Here is an 18,629-nt window from a genome sequence, read left to right on the forward strand (position 1 = left end):
ATTAGTGTCGGAGTTGCCAGCAAGACTGGGCTGTTCGTCAGAGTCCCATGGGGACCGCGACCGGGCAGAGAGGCAGTTGCAACGGGTTGTCTGTCACTCTGTACAAAGGCTCTGGGTAAGACAGGGAAACGGCGAAATGATAGTGGTCCCTTCTCAACGATCGCGGCCCATGGTCAGCCTGGCTCCTAAATCCGTCGGTGCCCCTTGTTTGTCCCGTTGTATCATCGGAGCGGGTTTCCAGTTTAGCGGCGCCTATAAATGCAAGTTGCCTTTGCTGTTCTCAGTGAGCGGTGTCTATAGTTACTGACAGGGTGGGGGAAAAAAACTGTTCTTCGTTAGTGAAAAGGTTTAAAGGTTTCTGACGGCTATGCTGTCTGCTTTTGTTATTGCTAATTGATGCTGCCAGCGCCCGATAATGAATAAATCAATCTCGGACACAATGCATGAAGTAACCCAACTTTTCAAACTCCCATACTAATTCCAGCTCTGATCACAGTCTGCATCGTAGAGTCCTGTTCCACCTCAGCACCCCGTCCCCATTTTAATGCACCCCGTTCCTTGATATGGGCAGGTTAGATAACACTGGTACAACTGTCTATCATAAAACTAACCGCATAGATTATTGGATGCAAATTATTCAAGATTAGATATTTCACATTTTGGTTTTACTTTCATCGCGAAATAAGTAGATATGTTAGCGGTAATTAACTATGCTTATGAGAGCTTATGGCAACTTTATGTAGGGTATGTTTGGAACAATTTGCATATATATTTTAAAAATAAAAAAGTCAAATAATTTGCAGTTAATGTGCCTTCTGGACAATTATATCCGGATCTTTTCTCCAATGTATTTACTAGATTTTGGTACAGGTATTATTTGTAGTTTGGCTTTAATTTGGAACCCACTGACCTTTGGGTGTGGGAAGGATTGAGACATCTCCAAAAATTAGATTTTTATATGGCCAACATTAATAAACTGATTATTAAGAAGTAGACACGGATAAACCGAAGTCTTAGAGACTTTATTTTGTCCCTTTCGGGCAACTGTGCTTTCTTAAAGAGCGATGATGAGCGGAGGGTTGTTAGGACCCGGAAGACATCTCGGTTAGTGGTCGGGCCGATACTGCGCATGAACACAATTGTATTCCAAAAGAAATGAACTTAAAGAGCGGAAAGAGACGAAAACAGTAGGAGGTGGAAACTCCACAGTATTAGCATTGGTGAACATATCAAAGTGAAGCTGAGTTAGGATCTGTCCTTGATACTGACTGTAAAACACATCAGCAGTTACAGCGCGTAAAAGCTGCAAGCTGCTTTTACTGGAATCGAGTCTTTGCAGTTTATGAATTGGCTTCAGGAGCGAGAGAATCGTTGGTGCAGAAGGTGAGTTGTGGCTTTTTAATTCAAAATATACAGTAATTCTCCTGACTTTAATTTGTAATCGAAGAAATGATTTGTGTTTTAATCCCCTAGACGCCTTCCAATTTCAAACGCCAGATATGTTTTGCGTTTTTTTTAATTAACGAAAACATTAGCTTACTGTTTGAGGAAAGCGGACTGCAGTGTCAATTCTAAAATGAAAAGAGGCTGAGGGAGAGAGTTATGTAGCGCAAGGTTAAATCTGGAGAGGCTCCTGAACAGGGGCAGTTCTTAATTCCCACACAAGGGGACGCATAGTCTCCATCTCAGCACCGTTTAACCCCGGTCTGGTGAAGAGAGACTCTGCCCGTTCGCTCCTATACAGTACATGGAAGTAACGGGGAAGGGCAGGTGGTGGCGGAGGATGAAAGCGCTGCTTTATTCTGACAGAAGTTTATTATGGGTTTCCGCTGTCCGGCTCGTATCGTTCATACACCTTTATCCAAAGTACTTTTGCGCCTACTTTAATTGGCATATTAATGTTGAGTCTATCACTTGTAGTAATCCTCCCCGTATTTCTGCAAGAGTACTTTATAGTGGCCCCCACCCCTTAAATATATTTGTAATCTCAGAGATGTAGGCGGAAGATATCTGAGCGACACGCGAATGAAACTGATATCGGAACAGACAATTTAGTGTTAAAGTACTTAATTCGGATTGCAGTTCAAAAGCGAGAGTGATTCTAGGCCGATTCTATTTAATCCGTGGTGTTCATCCTTTCCATTTAAATTGTATATGTTTCTCTACGGCCACGGCCTTACTGCCTCATGACTTAATGATGTGATTCAGCGAGTAGGAACAGCCTTTTTTTTTTAACCAGTATAGTGGGCGATTAGGGGCGACCAGTGTTAACGCGTACCCTTTTTTAATGCCGCATTATTTTATAGCCGGGTGACGCATTGCTAATGATACAAAAATCATCGTCCGGTTCAAATGAGATGCGAACTCCGGTTCAGACAAACGTGTAGAGGGGCGACTAAGTGCCTTCCAATACACTGGGCTAAGGTACAATTTCTGTTTTTTTTTCTTTCCAATTTAAATTAAGCATTCTATTACTAAATTGGTGGCAAGCTATTATAAACTCCATCTAGTGTCAGTTGCCGTGCTGGTGTCTAAGTCGCTTTTTGGAATCTCGTGTACACAGAGACGCAGGTAAAGATCAACTTCCAAGCCGATGCTAAAGCACTTTGTATTTTGTCAGTGCGTTCGATTGGTGCTAACGTACCATACATCTAACCGACTAGGAGTCAGAATATCTCGACACTGCAGAACGAATCCTTGCATTCAGCGGGTTGTAGCGCTAAAACACAGTTTAGCACTCCTTGAGCCCCATTTTATTTTTTTTTGGGGGGGTAATTGGACAGGAGCTCTTTCCTTCTGAATTTCTAGAGGGAGTTCACGATTGAAGCAACTCTTCCCGAGACAAGACTTGTCATCGTATTATACCGCGGGGGTGGTGGGGGGGGGGGGAAGAAAATCCCTTCTTTGATGGAGTTCTGTTTGTAACTGGTGCAAAACTCGGCTTGCTCGCAGTGATGCCGAGGGTACCCGCGGAGTTGGTTCCTCAAAATCTCTCCTTTTAAAAAAAAATTGAACACTGCGGAAATAATTTGTTAGTTAATTTAAAGCAATTACTTCTAAAATATCCCAGCGAGATCATCAAGCGACATTATGGAAGTGTTACTTGAAGCTTGAGATGAAATATTTACTTATCTTTCCTTTACACCATCCAATTTTAAAAAAGTGAACGCCTGACAGTAATATTATAAATTTATCTCAGGCTGTTGCTGTGCATTGTCCTGATTTATATCAACAGCTGAGGGCTAAAGTGTGATAACCTGCCACCAGGACCCTTACCCCTTTCACAAAGCCACGGGAGGCTTTTCATTCTGGAGGTGGCGCCTACAAAATACTGGCTTCTGTTTGGAAGATTAACTGTGGAATATAATTGTTCCTTTCAAAATAATTTGCGATATACCTCTAATAGAAGATCTGATGCATAAGTAATGAAATTATTTTCGGGTCACTTTTCTTGTATCTGATTTTATGACAAATAAATATACACGGGTTACTAATATGTAATTAATTTTCACGCAACAGTAAGTAACACATTTCACAATCTTTTTGAAGTAGTAAAATTTTTCGTATTATTGGAGAAAAATTGATACAGAGGCAATGATGTGAGCTAAAGGTTGGTCAAAGGGGTAAGTTTTAAGGGCATCTTAAAAGATGCATTTGGCAGTCCATTTGTTTTCCCTTGCTATTAGATTAGAATTTATGCAATATATCATTATCTAAGCATGAAGGATATGTGTAATATTGTACACTAGTTTCTAGTCACTAAAATTTATTGAAGCCTATAGAATGCATTCTTTGATATGGAAAATATAGTGACAACATTATATTGGAATACAAAACAGAAACGAGCAAGCAGAGGAAAACAACAAAATATTAAGATGAAAGAAAAGGAAGGGCAGTGAAGTTCCGTCTGTTGAATGTGCTGCATTCCATTATTATCATCAAACACCGAGGTTGTTAGCCAAGGTTTGACAATGGTTGCAGACTTTCTGCTTGTAAATTAAACTATTTTATGCCTACAAAATCTGTCTGAGTTTGCCATGCCTGATCTGCATTTAAGTTTCGATGGAAGTAGCAGTCAAAGCCTCAATGGTGATAGTATTTTCAATGTTCAAAGTAAGTTTATTATCAAAGAATATATATGTCACTAGATACAATGCTGAGATTCATTTTCTTGGGGGCATACTCAATAAATCCATAATAGAATTATAACCATGATAGAACCAATGACAGACCGCACCAACGTGGGTGTTTAACCAGTGTGCAAAAGACAAGAAACTGTACAAATGCAAAAGGAAGTTAATAAAAATAAATAAGCCACAAATATTGTGAACATGAGATGAAGGGTCCTTGAAAGTGAGTTCATAGGTTGTGGGTACATTTCAATGTTGGGGCGAGTGAAGTTATCCCCTCTGGTTCAAGAGCCTGGTGGTTGGTGGGTAGTAACTGGTGCTGTGGGTCCTGATGAGAGCAGTGAGAAGAGAACATGACGTGGGTGGTCCGCATCCCTGATGATAGATGCTGCTTTCCTGTGACAATGCTTTTTGTGTCAAGGGTATTTTACCTTGGTTAAAGCCAATGTTGCAAGACAAATGAAGCAGTATAACTGAAACAGTATCGTGCTGCAATAGTATTAGGGTAAATGAGGTAATGGGTAGATACAAAACTGGGTGGGGGTGCATTAAGAAGTGGACACCAATCTGGATGTCCATTTCTACCAGCAGAATAATTACTTCCACAAGAATGAACCATTGAAATGTCAACTATTTATCCCCCTCCATTGTTGCTGCCTGACCTGCTGAGTTTTTGCAGCATTTTGTTTGTGTGTATGTTGCTCTGGATTTCTCACATCTGCACAATCTCATGTTTAGAATTATTTTAGAGAAATGTACCTCACGGGGAATTCAAATATATCTAAAGATGAGAAAGGATGTTTAATTGAGCCTTGATTGTTATTCCAAATCTCTACCAAGCTTTGCAGGTCCAACAATTATTGCCTATGTTGAAATTTTGAGTGGTATAAGCACCAAATATAAAGCAAGGGTGTGTTTGGGGCAGGAGAGAGAAAACTAAAAGGTGGAGAATCTTGAGTCCTTGTCAAAGTAAATGGCTTGTAGTTTTTGAAGTAACAAATTGGAGGAATATATGGGGAATGATATACAGTACAGAAGTCAATAAAGACTAGAGCGGAACAAGGAGCAATGGAGTTTAAATTTAATGAAAACTGTTACAAGTGTATCATTGAGGAAGGGTGGTGTAACCATGGTTGATCTTGAAGGAAAGAGTGAGGATCTTCAGGACGATTTGTTAGTGGTGGCATGCAGTTGGAGCCCAGGGCAAACTGGGGTGACAACGTAGGGAAAAAACTGTTCAGAATTCGTGGAGTGTGGAGACAATGGAACTGTTAGGGACGTGCGAGGAAGGAGCAGTCAAATATGAGGTGGTGAACGTAGAGAGCTTTTATAAAGTGAATCAGCTGTGCTGCTACTTAAATGTTTGTATTGCGTTTCTATGCCAATTTATTCTGAGGAATTTGTCCTGGAATAGATTACAAATGAAAATAATGAACATTAATAATATATCAGATTTTAAATCTTTCTGAACTTGGTTAACCTAATTCACTTTTGAAAGTTCTGCCAAATACAAAATAAATTTTGTGCATGCAAATACTGTGATCTTGCAAAAAAGTGGAGTTTTACATATGGCAACACTCATTGAAGCTTATCCTGTTGTTACTTTATGTCTCCCATCACTTCCAGTTCTCAGTTTGAAAACTACTAAGTTTATTCTGTTTTGCCATATTTACTGCAGATTGGTTGGAAAAAGGCACCATTTTCTGAGTCCTTGAAATAGTTTGCGTACTTTGTATTTTACTTGTGAAGCGGTGAATGCTAAGGTTCATTTCCTATACCACAGCTTCAGGGGTTCCCAACCTGGGGCCCACAGGCCTCTCAGTTAATGGTAGGGGTCCATAGCATAAAGGTTAGGAATCCCTGATCTAGTTCCGCTCATTTGGTGGAGTGGTGCAACAGTAAATGTAGTTTGATATAAATTAATGAATTGCCAGACCACTTTGGAGGAAGGTTGAAAGACAACTATTTTGTTCAGGGATTGGGGAGTTGTGTATAGATTACATTGGGTGAGTATGATAGGTCTCCGTCATGAATTCTTCTTCTTAGCTCATCACCCCTAAAGGGGCATAGGCCACTGACAGCAGCTCACCAGTCTTTGTCCTGAGCCAGTCTTTCAAGTTGTTCCCAGGTGTAGCCCATCTTCAAAGTTCCTTCCTTTCCCTGGGATGAGGTCTTTGGAGCTACGGTTCACATTTCTGGAGCTCTGAGTTTTTAATGGATGGGGTTGCTAACCCCATGCACAACCCTGCTCCTTTCACAGCTGGGCTTGGGACTGTCCATGGTGGAGATCTCCATCATGAACGGATGATGGTAAATCAGATGTTCTTATGGTGACATAGTCACTTTTATTACCACCTTTTATATACTGTATTCAAGAAAGTGAAGATTATAAAGTTCATGCATTGCAGTTGTGAGATTCTAAAATGTCCTCTGTATTACTGTGCCAGTAATAAAGCCACTGTATTACTACATTCATTGTTGCGCAGATGATTGCATTGTCAAAGAATTACTAGCCATGTTTTCCTACTGTTTGCTTAGTCCATACCTAGCTCCTGCTGCAGGGGAAAAATATGAGAAAGTTTTCTTTTTTTTTTAATTGAATTATTCTTTTTAGCATTTTATGATCACTTCATTACATTTGTCTGAACAGTAGTATGTAAGTGCACAGAGTCTGTTTTTAAAGAAGCTTATTCAGTTCAGTGAGCAACTTTTTCAATTTGCCCCCCCCCCATCTTTTTTTGGCTGCATTTCTGGGATCCATGTCATTTGATGCCATGATTACAATGTTGATTTCAATTTTCACCTGCATCTTGTCGCTAATCTCCAGACTTGAGGCCTTGAACCCTACAGAAAGCTTAGCAATATCTTGTTAGTTATCCATTCGCTTCAGTCTTTTGATCACACATCGTTAATTGTCAGTATTAAAATTGTCTGTTTCAATACTAATAGTTATTTGGTAAAGGTTGTAATTTCCCCTTGACAATAAGTGAAACTTTTCATTTCTGTTCATTGAGTATACCTATTGTAACTTCTTAAAAAAATAATTCTATTGTGAGGATATCATCAGCTCCTCCGCAAATTATGTACACAAGGCAACACAGTGGATTCCAGTCAATTGGGGCTCACCAGGACCAGGACATTTTGGCCCAATTAATTGGCTACCAGAATTAGCCAAAGTTTTATGGAAATAGTTAAAAGGGTATAAAAATGACAAATTACCATTTAGTTCATTAATGGTATCAGTTACCGCCCGGTTAAATGGTGGCGTGTTTGATCGCGGCTACTTCTACAGAGTCAACAAAATTTCATGGAAATGGTTAAAAGGGTGTAAAAAAGGCAAACTACCATTTCATTGAGGAATAAATTAATAAAATGCTGAATAAATTAGAACACTACCAAAACTACTACCTGGCTATAAAAGTGTGTATTAGTTCCTAACAGTTATAAATGGAGGAACTAGAACATCTACCTGAGCCTCAACATGGATAGGACAAAAGAAATGATTGTGGACTTCAGGAATGCGCAGGTCGACCACTCTCCATTGCACATCAATGGCTCTGCAATGGAGAGAGTGTAATACACAATGTTCGTTAGTGTGCACATAACTGATGATCTAAGCTGGACCCACAACAGTTCCTTACTAGTCAAGGAGGCACAGCAGGATTTGCACTTTCTGAAGAGATTGAGACATATGAGGCTCCCTGCCTCATTATAACAACTTTTTGCAGGAACACCATTGAGGGTGTCCTGTCTGGTGCCTCATTGTATTGTATGAAGGCTGCAATGGATAGCTAAAACCACCGAGAGGATCACCAGGATCTCCCTCCACACTCCCCTCCACCCATGACATTCACCGGGAGCGTTGCAGATGAACGGCGCAAAGCATTGTTTTTGACGATCCCTACCACCCATGCCGTAATCTCCACCGTCAGGAAGGAGGTACAAAAAGGTCAGTGCAAGGACTGGCAGGCAGGAGAAAACCGTCTTCCCTTAGGCTGCAAGACGAATGAATACCCTGCCACCAGTGTAGCCTGTAAACTGTACTGCTTACCTGTCCATTTTGGATTATATTTTAGCTTATTTATGATAATATTTGGCTCTATGTGCTTCGTGTGCTATATAGTATGTTTTGCAGGTTCACCATGGTCCGGAGGAACGTTGTTTCATTTGGTTGTATATGTAGAGTCAGGTGACAATAAACTTGAACTTGAATTCATTCAGTGTATGCTGCTGTGTTCTTCTGATTGACTGTAAATGAAGAAAATCAGTGCAGAGACAATGCAGATAAGGGACTGCCTTCAAGCAGTGCCTTCAGTGATTGTCTCCTCCAAATCTTCCTTTCATTTGTAGCTTTCAAGATGATTGACAGTACATTCAAATTCTTTGTCGTTCCCAACTTGAAGTAGTGAAGTCATTTCATTTTCTCTCCCGGCCGTTTTTGACATCCTGATTGCGTGAAACTGTGGTGAGCAAAACAGTTCTGAATTGTTTCACTCTTTATTACTCGCCAACTATCAATGACAAAAATCACAGCTTATTGAACACAAAACAGATGCAACAGACACTATTTAAAAACTGATTGCTTTAAGCACGGTGTAGTGTCTTAACGGCCACCGGATGTGCACGTGACTGACGTTGGTTAGAAAATGTTTGGTAAGGTCTCCTGCCCCAATTAAGTGGCACAATGTCTGAAATAAATGAAGACAATCTTGGCTAGTTTCTCAACTAGCATTTGTTCTTTCAGGGTTGTCCCAAATAAGCAGCTGCCCCAATTAACCAATGGCATAATTAATCCAAATCCACTGTACCTCCGTTGCAAGTGGGAATAAAAAATCCAGGTTGATCTTTCAAGATTGAAAGAAGTTACAGAAAGTTGTAAAATTAGTCAGCACCATCTTGAGTACTAGTTTCCGTAGTATCCAAGACATCTTCAAGGAATGGTGCTTCAGAACTGCGGTGTCCACTATTAAGAACCCCCATCACCCAGGACATGTCCTCTTTTCATTGTCACCAGCTGGAGGGAGGTACAGAAGCCTGAAGGCGCACACTCAGCAACTCAGGAACAGCTTCGTCCCCTCGGCCATGCAATTCCTAAATGGACATTGAACCCATGAGTACTACCTCACTTTTTTTGCTGTTTCTATTTTTGCACTATTTTAATTTAACTATTTAAATACACGTATATACTTTAATTGATTTTTCTATATTACCATGTATTACAATTGTACTGCTGCCACTAAGTTAACAAATTTCATGACATATGCCAGTGATATTAAACCTGATTCTGATTCCTTCTGAAAAAGAGCAAGGTGATGGAAGTGGAGCTCATTACCATGACCTCTGCTTTGGCCGTTTGTAACGTAGAAACAGCCTCACGCGTTTGGTGAGTGAGACAGAAGACACTGACTATCAATAAGCATATTAATCATCTATTTAAAACAGTAAAAGATTCAACCAAATATCTAAGTCTCCGCCAAGTTACACAAACTACAAAATCAAATATTCAACAAAAAAATACTTAGCTAAGGGTGCATGTGGGCCTTCTGAGTTTGGAGCATACCTTCCTAATGGTTCTTCAGCATTGGTTGCGACCTCAGTGTGAAGAGCCCCTGGAGACAAAAGGAAAGAGAGACCAAGTCTCCCGCATGCGCTATTGTTATATTTGAGGTGTCTGAAACCGGACATCGGAGGCCAAGTCTCCCGCATGCGCTATTGTTATATTTGAGGTGTCTGAAATCGGACATCGGAGGCCAAGTCTCCCGCATGCGCTATTGTTATATTTGAGGTGTCTGAAACCGGACATCGGTGCCACGGCACACAAGACAACCAATGGGAAAAGAGCTGCTACGTACTTAAAATGGGCCAATCCATGACCAGCACGATGGAAGTGGCTTTCAACCAACAAGTGAACTAACCCTCCACATGACACCATTCCTGATCTCATTGAGGCCTGTAAAGGCAGCATTAGATGGAAAAGTGCTTCCCCCTCAGTAGTTGTCACCCTGTCCACTTCAAAGAAAAGTAGTAAATTCAAAGTAAATGTATTATCAAAGTATGTATACCATGTAAGACCATAAGACATAGCAGCAGAATTAGACCACTTGGTTCATTGAAAGTCTGCCACTCTGCTTCATCATTTCATCATGGCTGATCCATTTTCCTGCTCAACCCCATTCTCCTGCCTTCTCCCAAGAATCTTTCATGCCTTGACCAATCAAGAACCTATTAACTTCCACCTAAAATACCTCAATAACCTAGCATCCACAGCTGCCTGTGACAAGAATTTCCACAGATTCACCACCCTCTGGCTAAAGAAATTCCTCCTTATCTCCATTCTAAATGCATGTCCCTCTATTCTAAAGCTGTACCCTCTGGCCCTAGATTCCCCCACTCTAGGAGACATCCTGTCCATATCCACTCTATCTAGGCCTTTCAATATACGAGAGGTTTCAATGACAGCCCCCCCCACCCCATTCTTGTAAATTCCAGCGTGTACAGGCTCAGAGCTGTCAAACGTTTCTCATACGGCAGACTTTCATTCCCAGAATCGTTGTGAAACTCCTCGAAACCCTCTCCAATGTCAGCATATCCTTTCTTAGATAAATGGCCCAAAACTGCTCACAGTACTCCAAATGGGGCTTCACCAGTGGCCGTATAAAGCCTCAGCATCACATCCTTACTTTTATGTTCTAGATGTCTTGAAATGACGGCTGGCATTGCATTTGCCTGACTCAGCACCGCTTCGGCCTGCAAGTTCACCTTTAGGTTCTTCCTATGAGGACTCTCAAGTCCCCTTCCAACTCAGACTTCTGAATTTGCTGCCAGTTTAGAAAAGAATCTACACTTTTGTTCCTTTTACTGAAGTATATGACCATACACTTCTCAACACTGTATTCTATCTGCCACCGCTTTGCCCATTATCCAAACTGTCTAAGCCCTTCTGTGGACTCCCTGCTTCCTCAACACTTCCTGCCCCTCCATCTATGTTTGTAATAATCCATGCAAAACCATACATAGCAAAGGCAGAGTCTTTGTTCCTGGTGTGGTGGGACCCAAGACTCTCGCATCTCCTGCCCAATGGTCGGAGTGAGAAAGTACCATCCCTCCACTTCCCTTTAGAGATTGGTAGAGGCGTACAGCATGTTGTCTTCCTGTCCATTCAAATAAACAATTGCATGTGGCATAAGTTTGAGGACAAAAGAAGAAAATATCTCAAAAATGATAGAAATAAAAAAAAGTGAGGAGATGAAACGCAACGTTTTCTTTGAATAAAACAGGGATTACTGGAACTATTCAACAAATCTACACCATCTGTGGTGAGAGAAACAGATTTAATGTTTCAGGTTAATAATATTTCATCAAGAAAGTTTATGCTGACAGGTCATTAATTGGAAACATAAAAATCAGGTTTTATTTTAATCTCCCTCCACAGATGCTGCCTGACCTACTTACTGTTTTCAGAATTTTGTTTTAGTTTCAGATTTACAACATTTACAATTTTTTTTGCTTTGATTTCATCAAATTGAATGACATGTGATAGTTGACTGAATCCCAAAACAAGATTGTAGCCTTGAGATTCCTTTCACTGAAAGAGGCACCTTTTTCAAGGCTGTAGACTACTCCAAAAATGCTTTATGCCAATTAATTAACATGATTAAGAAATGTGGCTATCTGTTAGGCACATGTTCCCACAACGTGATAATGTCCTTATAATTTATCTATCTTGTTATTTGAGGCATAAATGTTGACTAGAACACTAGAAATAACTTCCCTACTGATCTTTAAAGCAATGCTATGAAGTCACATGTCTGCCTATAACAACTGGCACAGTCACCATGGTTTTATGTCAGAAAATGACACTTCCAAGTATGTAACTATGTTTCACCTTAACTCTAATGGCTGAATTTGTGTTTCTAGCCTTTCTTATATATAATGTATGTTCTCTAGCAGCTTTTGGAGTTGTTTTTATTGGTTGTTTTGTTCACTCAGCAGTGAACTCCATGACGTGTAAGAGGAAAATAACATTAAACTTATTGTTCTGATCATGATTGTGCATTGCCACTCGGTGGGGGGGAGGGGGAGTTCTTAACATTTCTAATTACCAAGTTAGTGTCCTTTTCAGGATTTTTTTTATCCAACGTATCCATAAAGTAGTTATGTGTTAATGAAAGAGTTAACATCTTGACTGTGGTTTTCACAGTCATAGAATGTTTTAAAAGATGGTCAAGCCCTGCTGTTCATGATCTAACATGTTTCTGTTGGCAGAGAATAGATTTTATTTCCAAGTCTGGTTTACAGCAAACCTGATTAAAAAGAGCAAGCTGCAATGGGAAAGCGAGAGAGATTGGGGGGGGGGCGGGGGGCAGAGAGTGAGCGAGCTCCCTGAGTTCTTCTGTGGTTTCCTGAGTCCTTTTCATATAAAGTAAAGGAGGTGGGGTTTCCTGTATTCTATAGAATCCATTGCAAAACACATCAACTAACACACAGTGAGCTTTTATGTTGGTCAATAAAAATGTGTGACCTGGGGTTTGGCAATCAAATCTCTCAGGAGCCAGCTATTGACCTGCTTTTCATTATAGCAGCTTTTCATGGCTTAGCAATAAATCTGTAAATTCAACCGTGCCAAAAGCAATGCAAGGTATCAATAAAAAGATAGCTAGTATTTCATATGGGAACGCTGCATCTTTTAATATAATGGGCAGTAATCAATGCAACTCTCATATTTCACTTTTCAATGTAGGTATGTCTGAAACTTGCTTGAAGCAGCTCTTGTGGAGGTAATGTGTTAACAGATGGAATACTTGTGTTACCTTTTCTACAATCAATGCATGATCAATACTTTTGAGATAAAGAAACACTGGGGGGGGGTGATTTTTTTCATATGCATTCCCCTTTGTCTAGTATGCACATTCCACATAGCAGTTATCATAATTCATGCATGACCATAAAGACTGAAAATGGATTTTAATACTATTGATATTTTTAAACAGTTTTAGTACTATTTGATGTTCACACAAAGTGAGATGTTTTGAAATGATTTAATACTAATAGCAGTATGACTTAGCTCAGCATTAAGATGGGGATATTAGATAATTATTTTTACAATGGAATATCTGGTGCTTTGGATTTGAGTACTTTGATTTTGTGGAATTAAATTTGCCAAAGTTATCATCTATGCATACAGATGTTAGAACCAAAGACATACCAGTTGGTAGGATAATTGGTCATTGTAAGTTGTTCTCTGATTAGGCTAGTGTTAAATAGATGGGTAGCTGGGCAGCATGGTTCGTTGGGCTGAAGATGCCTGTTCCGTGTTTCTCCTCAATAAATAAACCCTAGCTGATTCAATTCAAGTTTAATCGTCATTCATGGATGCCTGTGAACATAACCAAATGACACAGTGTTGCTCTGGGACCATGGTAGCGTAGTGGTTAGCACGCTTTACAGTACCAAATCAGTGTCCCAGGTTCAATTCCTGCAGTTGCCAGTAAGGGGTTTGTATGTTTTCCTCGTGACCACTTAGGTTTCCTCCGGGTGCTCCGGTTTCCTCCTACCGTCCAAAGACATATCGGTTAGTAGGTTAATTGGTCATTGTAAATTGTCCTGTGATTAGGCGAGTGTTAAATAGGTGGGTGGCGTGGCTCGTTGGGCCAAAGGGCCTGTCTGTGCTGTTACTCTTTCTTTTTAAATCTTTTAATTAATTTTTCCAAAATTATAAACAAAATATCAATGTTGATACAAAGAGATTGGAATAATCTTATTGTTAATATACATATACAAAAAAGATTTCAGATAACATAGGTATAATAAACTTCCAAACTCGTGATGTAATTAGTCATAAAGAAAAAAAAGAAATTTAAAAAAAAATACAAAGAAACCCCCCCCACCAAAAAAAGGAAAAAAAAACTAAATACTAAACCCAAAAAAGCAAACGGAACAAAACAGGGCTAGACCAATATCTTAAATCAAACACTTTCAGTAATGTCGTCAACTCCGCTCCTCTATTCGTATATTTTAAGTTAATAAAAAAAATTCGGAAAGGTCAAATTATTTTCGTGCTGTTACTCAATAAATAAATAAATAGATAAATAAACCTTGGCTGACTCAATTCAATTTGAGTGTAATTGTCATTCAACCATACATGATGCAGTCAAACGAGATACCATTACTCTGGGACCAAGATGCAAAATGCAGTACCAACGGTCACACACGGCACAAAGCACACATAGCACATTCAATCCCTTACTCACTCTTCCTTCAGTTAGTCCTGACGAAGGGTCTCGGCCTGAAACGTCGACTGCGCCTCTTCCTATAGATGCTGCTTGGCCTGCTGCGTTCACCAGCAACTTTGATGTATGTTGCTTGAATTTCCAGCATCTGCAGAATTCCTGTTGTTTGCACATTCAAGGTAGTGTGCAGATGTAAGATATCAGTAAAATACGGCCACGATTTTAAAAAAAAGTCCAGATCCTCAGTCCTTGAATGCCACAGAAATCTGCAGTCGACCACCATACAGCTTGTCTTCTGCCAGATGAACACTGGAGGGCAGCGTGGACTCCAGCCTAGACACTGCTCCACACCACCCCCGGAGGAGTGTACCGGGTCCTACCCCGCTCTCCTGGCAGCTGTAAACAGGCAACACCATGGTTTGAGGCCCTGAGTCCGTGAATGCCACAGATATCTGCAGTTGACCACAATACAGCTTGTCTTCTGCCGAGCGAATACAGAGGGGTAGCATCACTCCAGCCTAAATGCCATGCCACGCCACCCCCGGTAGAGCGCATTGACCTTGCGTCTCTCCTGGTGTCTGTAAACAGGTGACATTGCGGCTTGAGGCCTAGAGCTCACTACGACTGAGGCCACACAGTTCCCCCGCCATGTACCCCTGCTGTCCACCAATAAATCAGCGAATCGGACTTGCAGCATTCCACAATAACAATGTTCTAAAGGGTCTCATGATCATGAGAAAAGCAACTAAGGCAGTCACTCGCTATTTAACTGTGTGCCTCCTTTGCACACTGACCCCTCTGAAGCCTCTTGGATGCAAGCAGCAGCACAATCTGCACCAAGTTCAGGTCCTTCAGTTTCTCCACCAATGAGCAACTCGCTGCTTGGGTAGACCTGCAGTATTTTAAGTTCTTAATCTCTGGCGAGATCTTGCAATCATAAAAAGTATGTTTTCAAAAGGACAGTGGCACCCTTTGTTGACCCATAGAATTAAATTTAATGACCTTTTCTTCCCTGTTAATTCCCATATTTCTGCCATCTTACTGGACTGTAACTGATATTTAATGATATTATCTTCATTGTTAATTTCATATTTCCTTATGGCATAGAAGGAAGTCTGTTTGGTACATCAGCTGATGAGAAATCCCATTCTGTACCAATTTCCTTTGTAACCTATTCTCCCCACGTTCCTATCAATTCCCCAGTTAAAACCAATAGTAATTTAATAAAATCCTTAAAATTGTCTTGAAGCGAGGGTTTGTTAATATTCAGTATGGACTTTATTAAAGTTAAATAATGGGAGATCTCTGGTTGTTTAAGGATTAAGGTTTATATATTTGTTAAATCTAAGGCAAAATGTCCAAGTTTAAAGTTGAGACTAAAATGTCAACGGAATCGCACTTTTGGGTGAGCCGTTAGGTTGAATTTGTTATTGATCATGAATTTTTTAAATCAAAATACAGATAATTTGACCTGTGATATCTGATATCTGGCCATTGCATTGTGTGTAGATGCTTCCAACATTTGAATGAATGAATGCGCTGGACACATTCTTCAGATGATTCAGGAGCAGTAAATGCAAAATCTCGTGTGCCTCAGCAGGTTTCTCATACTGGGGAAGACATGACAGACAACAATAATAAGTTTTGCAGTTTGTATGAATATGGGTTCGAAATATGCTTAAGTAGTGTAGTAGAAACCATTGTCTGAGTTCCTGTAGGGGTTACGAGTAAAAATGCTTCCAAACTCAAAAGTGTAAGCATTGCAGACCTCAAATTATATAAAGTGCCAGTGTGCAGCATCTGACACGGTAATAGATGGAGTATTCTGCATGGGGTAACTGTCGGGGGAGAAAAATAGAATCCAGGTTACACAATATGGTGGAGGATTCTTTGGCTCACTTGCTGACTCTTTATACTAATCCAATTTTTATTCTCCACATTCCATTCAACTTCCCCCAGATTCTACCATTTGCCTACACACCAGGAACATTTGGTGGCCAATTTACCGACCAACAAGCGCGTCTTTGGGAGATGGGAGGAAACCACAACACACAGGGAAATCCACACGAGACCACAGAGAGTGTGCACGCCCCATACCTGCAGCACCATAGAACGGGATTAAACTCTGGTTGCTGGAGGTGTGAGGAGGCAGTGGCAATACAGCGTCACCACGATTGCACAGTTCACATAAATACTTTGGGGGGGGGGAACCTACAGCTGCTGGGAGGGAAATATGCACAGCAGAGTTTTGGAACCCTTTGTAAGCGTACCACAAGAATCCAGGGTTTTTGGGGGAATAATTCACCCAGAAGGTAATTTGTTTAGGATAACCAGAAATGGCAATAGAACTTTAAATGCAGCCCGGATATTTAAACAATTCTTAAGTTGCACAAATCTGATTTGAAAAAATTGCCAGCTGCTTGGAAGATTCACTGCCAGTGTTCAATTTGCCATTGTTGATATATTTCTGACTTGTGAAACTTGATGCTGAGGTATGCCACACTGTTTGAAATCATTTGACCTTTAACGACTGCTTCAGCTAAGTTTGATGTAATAGGCTGTAAGATGTCATAACCTTGACTGCTGGAAATGGCCCTTTAAGCCTCATTATATTAGTTCTCTCCTTTTAAAGGGAAATCATAGATGACCAATTACTGCACTGTGAGTTGCCACTATATAGTACAGGTTGAAGTTCAAGATTGTTTCTCAGCCAGAAGATATCAGGAATTAACTAGAGAAGTAGAAACAATTTTATACAACAGGCAATTTAACCTTTTCATACTCTTTGAAACTGAGAGGCTGGTGTTTTGCTTTTAAATAAAGGTTTAATTTTCATTATTAAAAAATAGTAGGTTCTAATCTTGATAAAGACTTCATCTATCCAGCTGTGTGCAAAGCTTGATATGAAAAAACAAGGCCAGAAAACATCCTCAATGCAAAACAGGAATGTGAACTCCTGAATGGAAAAGTGTACATGACTGTTTAGAGCAGGGGTTTCCAACCTGAGGTCCATGGACCCCTCAGTTAAAGGTAAGACCATAAGGTATAGGAGCAGAATCAGGCCATTTGGCTCATCGCACCTGCACTGTATTTCATCATGGCTGATCCATTTTCCTTCTCAGCCCCAACCTCTCGCCTTCTCCCCATATCCCTTCATGCCCTGACCAGTCAAGAATCTATCAACGTCAGACTTAAATATATGTAAAGACTTGGCTTCCATGGAGTAAGGCCTCTGATTTGGAGTACTGAGCAATGAGATAGTGGATTTTAAATAAGACATTTCGATTAACTTGTGTCGACCAATAGAAGGATTTGGAATAAAGACTTAACGCTGTTCTCTGAAGAGAATCAGAACAGTGATAACGTTACTAAACTAATAATCTAAAGACTGTTATAAAACTCCAGTAAACAGGACTTTAAAACCCACTATTACAGCTTGAATTTCCTCAACACAGCACTACCTTTTTAAAATAAATAATAGTGACGATGATGAATGTAAATGAATGATTCATTAAAATATATATATAAATAACCATAAACAACCCTGAGATTCATTTCTTTGTGGGTGTACTCAGCAAATCTATAAAATAATAACTATAACACTATCAATGAACGACCGCCTAACTAAGGTGTTCAAAAATGTGCAAAAGGCAAGAAACTGGGCAAATACAGAAAGAAGAAACAATACTAATAAATAATTAAGCAATAGATCTTGAGAACATAAGAGTCCATTGTTTTGTGGGAACATTTGAATTTGATTGAAGTTTTCTCCTATTTGTTCAAGAGCTTGATGGTTAATGGGTAATAACTTTTCCTGAAGTTTGTGGTGTGCATCCTGAGGCTCCTGTACCGTCTTTCTGAAAGCAGCAAGAAGAGTGAGCTGGGTGGTGGGGTTCCCAGATGATAGATGATAATTTTCTGGTGACACCATCTCATGTCGGTGTGCTCAATGGTTGGGAGGATTTTATCCGTCATGGACTGGGCCGTATCCATGACTTTTGGTAGGATCTTGTATTCAAGGGCGTTTCCATACCAGGCTGTGATGCAGCCAGTCAATATACTCTCCACCACTCATTATAGAAGTTTGTCAAAGTTTTAGATGCCATGCTGAATCTCTGCAAACTCCTAAGAAAGTAGAGCTGTGCTGCTAGAATGAATTTTATGAAGCCAAGCAAAGGTTTACCCATGTGTTAAAATGTTGCTGCATCATTTTAATGGATGTAAAAGGGCAAAGATAACATGAATGCAATCAATAGATACTCGAGAATGA

General features: G+C 40.1%; 1 protein-coding gene across 3 annotated transcripts in view; it reads left to right on the forward strand.

The window, feature by feature from the left end:
- Positions 1–1,169: 1,169 nt before the first annotated feature.
- Positions 1,170–18,629, forward strand: part of LOC134336737 (sialate:O-sulfotransferase 1-like) — a 147,732-nt gene continuing 130,272 nt past the window's right edge. For all 3 annotated transcript variants that reach the window (XM_063031150.1, XM_063031151.1, XM_063031149.1), the window contains exon 1: positions 1,170–1,383. The gene's annotated coding sequence lies outside the window, so the exon portion shown is untranslated. The remainder of the gene's footprint in view (positions 1,384–18,629) is intronic.

Source organism: Mobula hypostoma, chromosome 23 (assembly GCF_963921235.1).
Source record: "Mobula hypostoma chromosome 23, sMobHyp1.1, whole genome shotgun sequence".
Classification (NCBI taxonomy): domain Eukaryota; kingdom Metazoa; phylum Chordata; class Chondrichthyes; order Myliobatiformes; family Myliobatidae; genus Mobula; species Mobula hypostoma.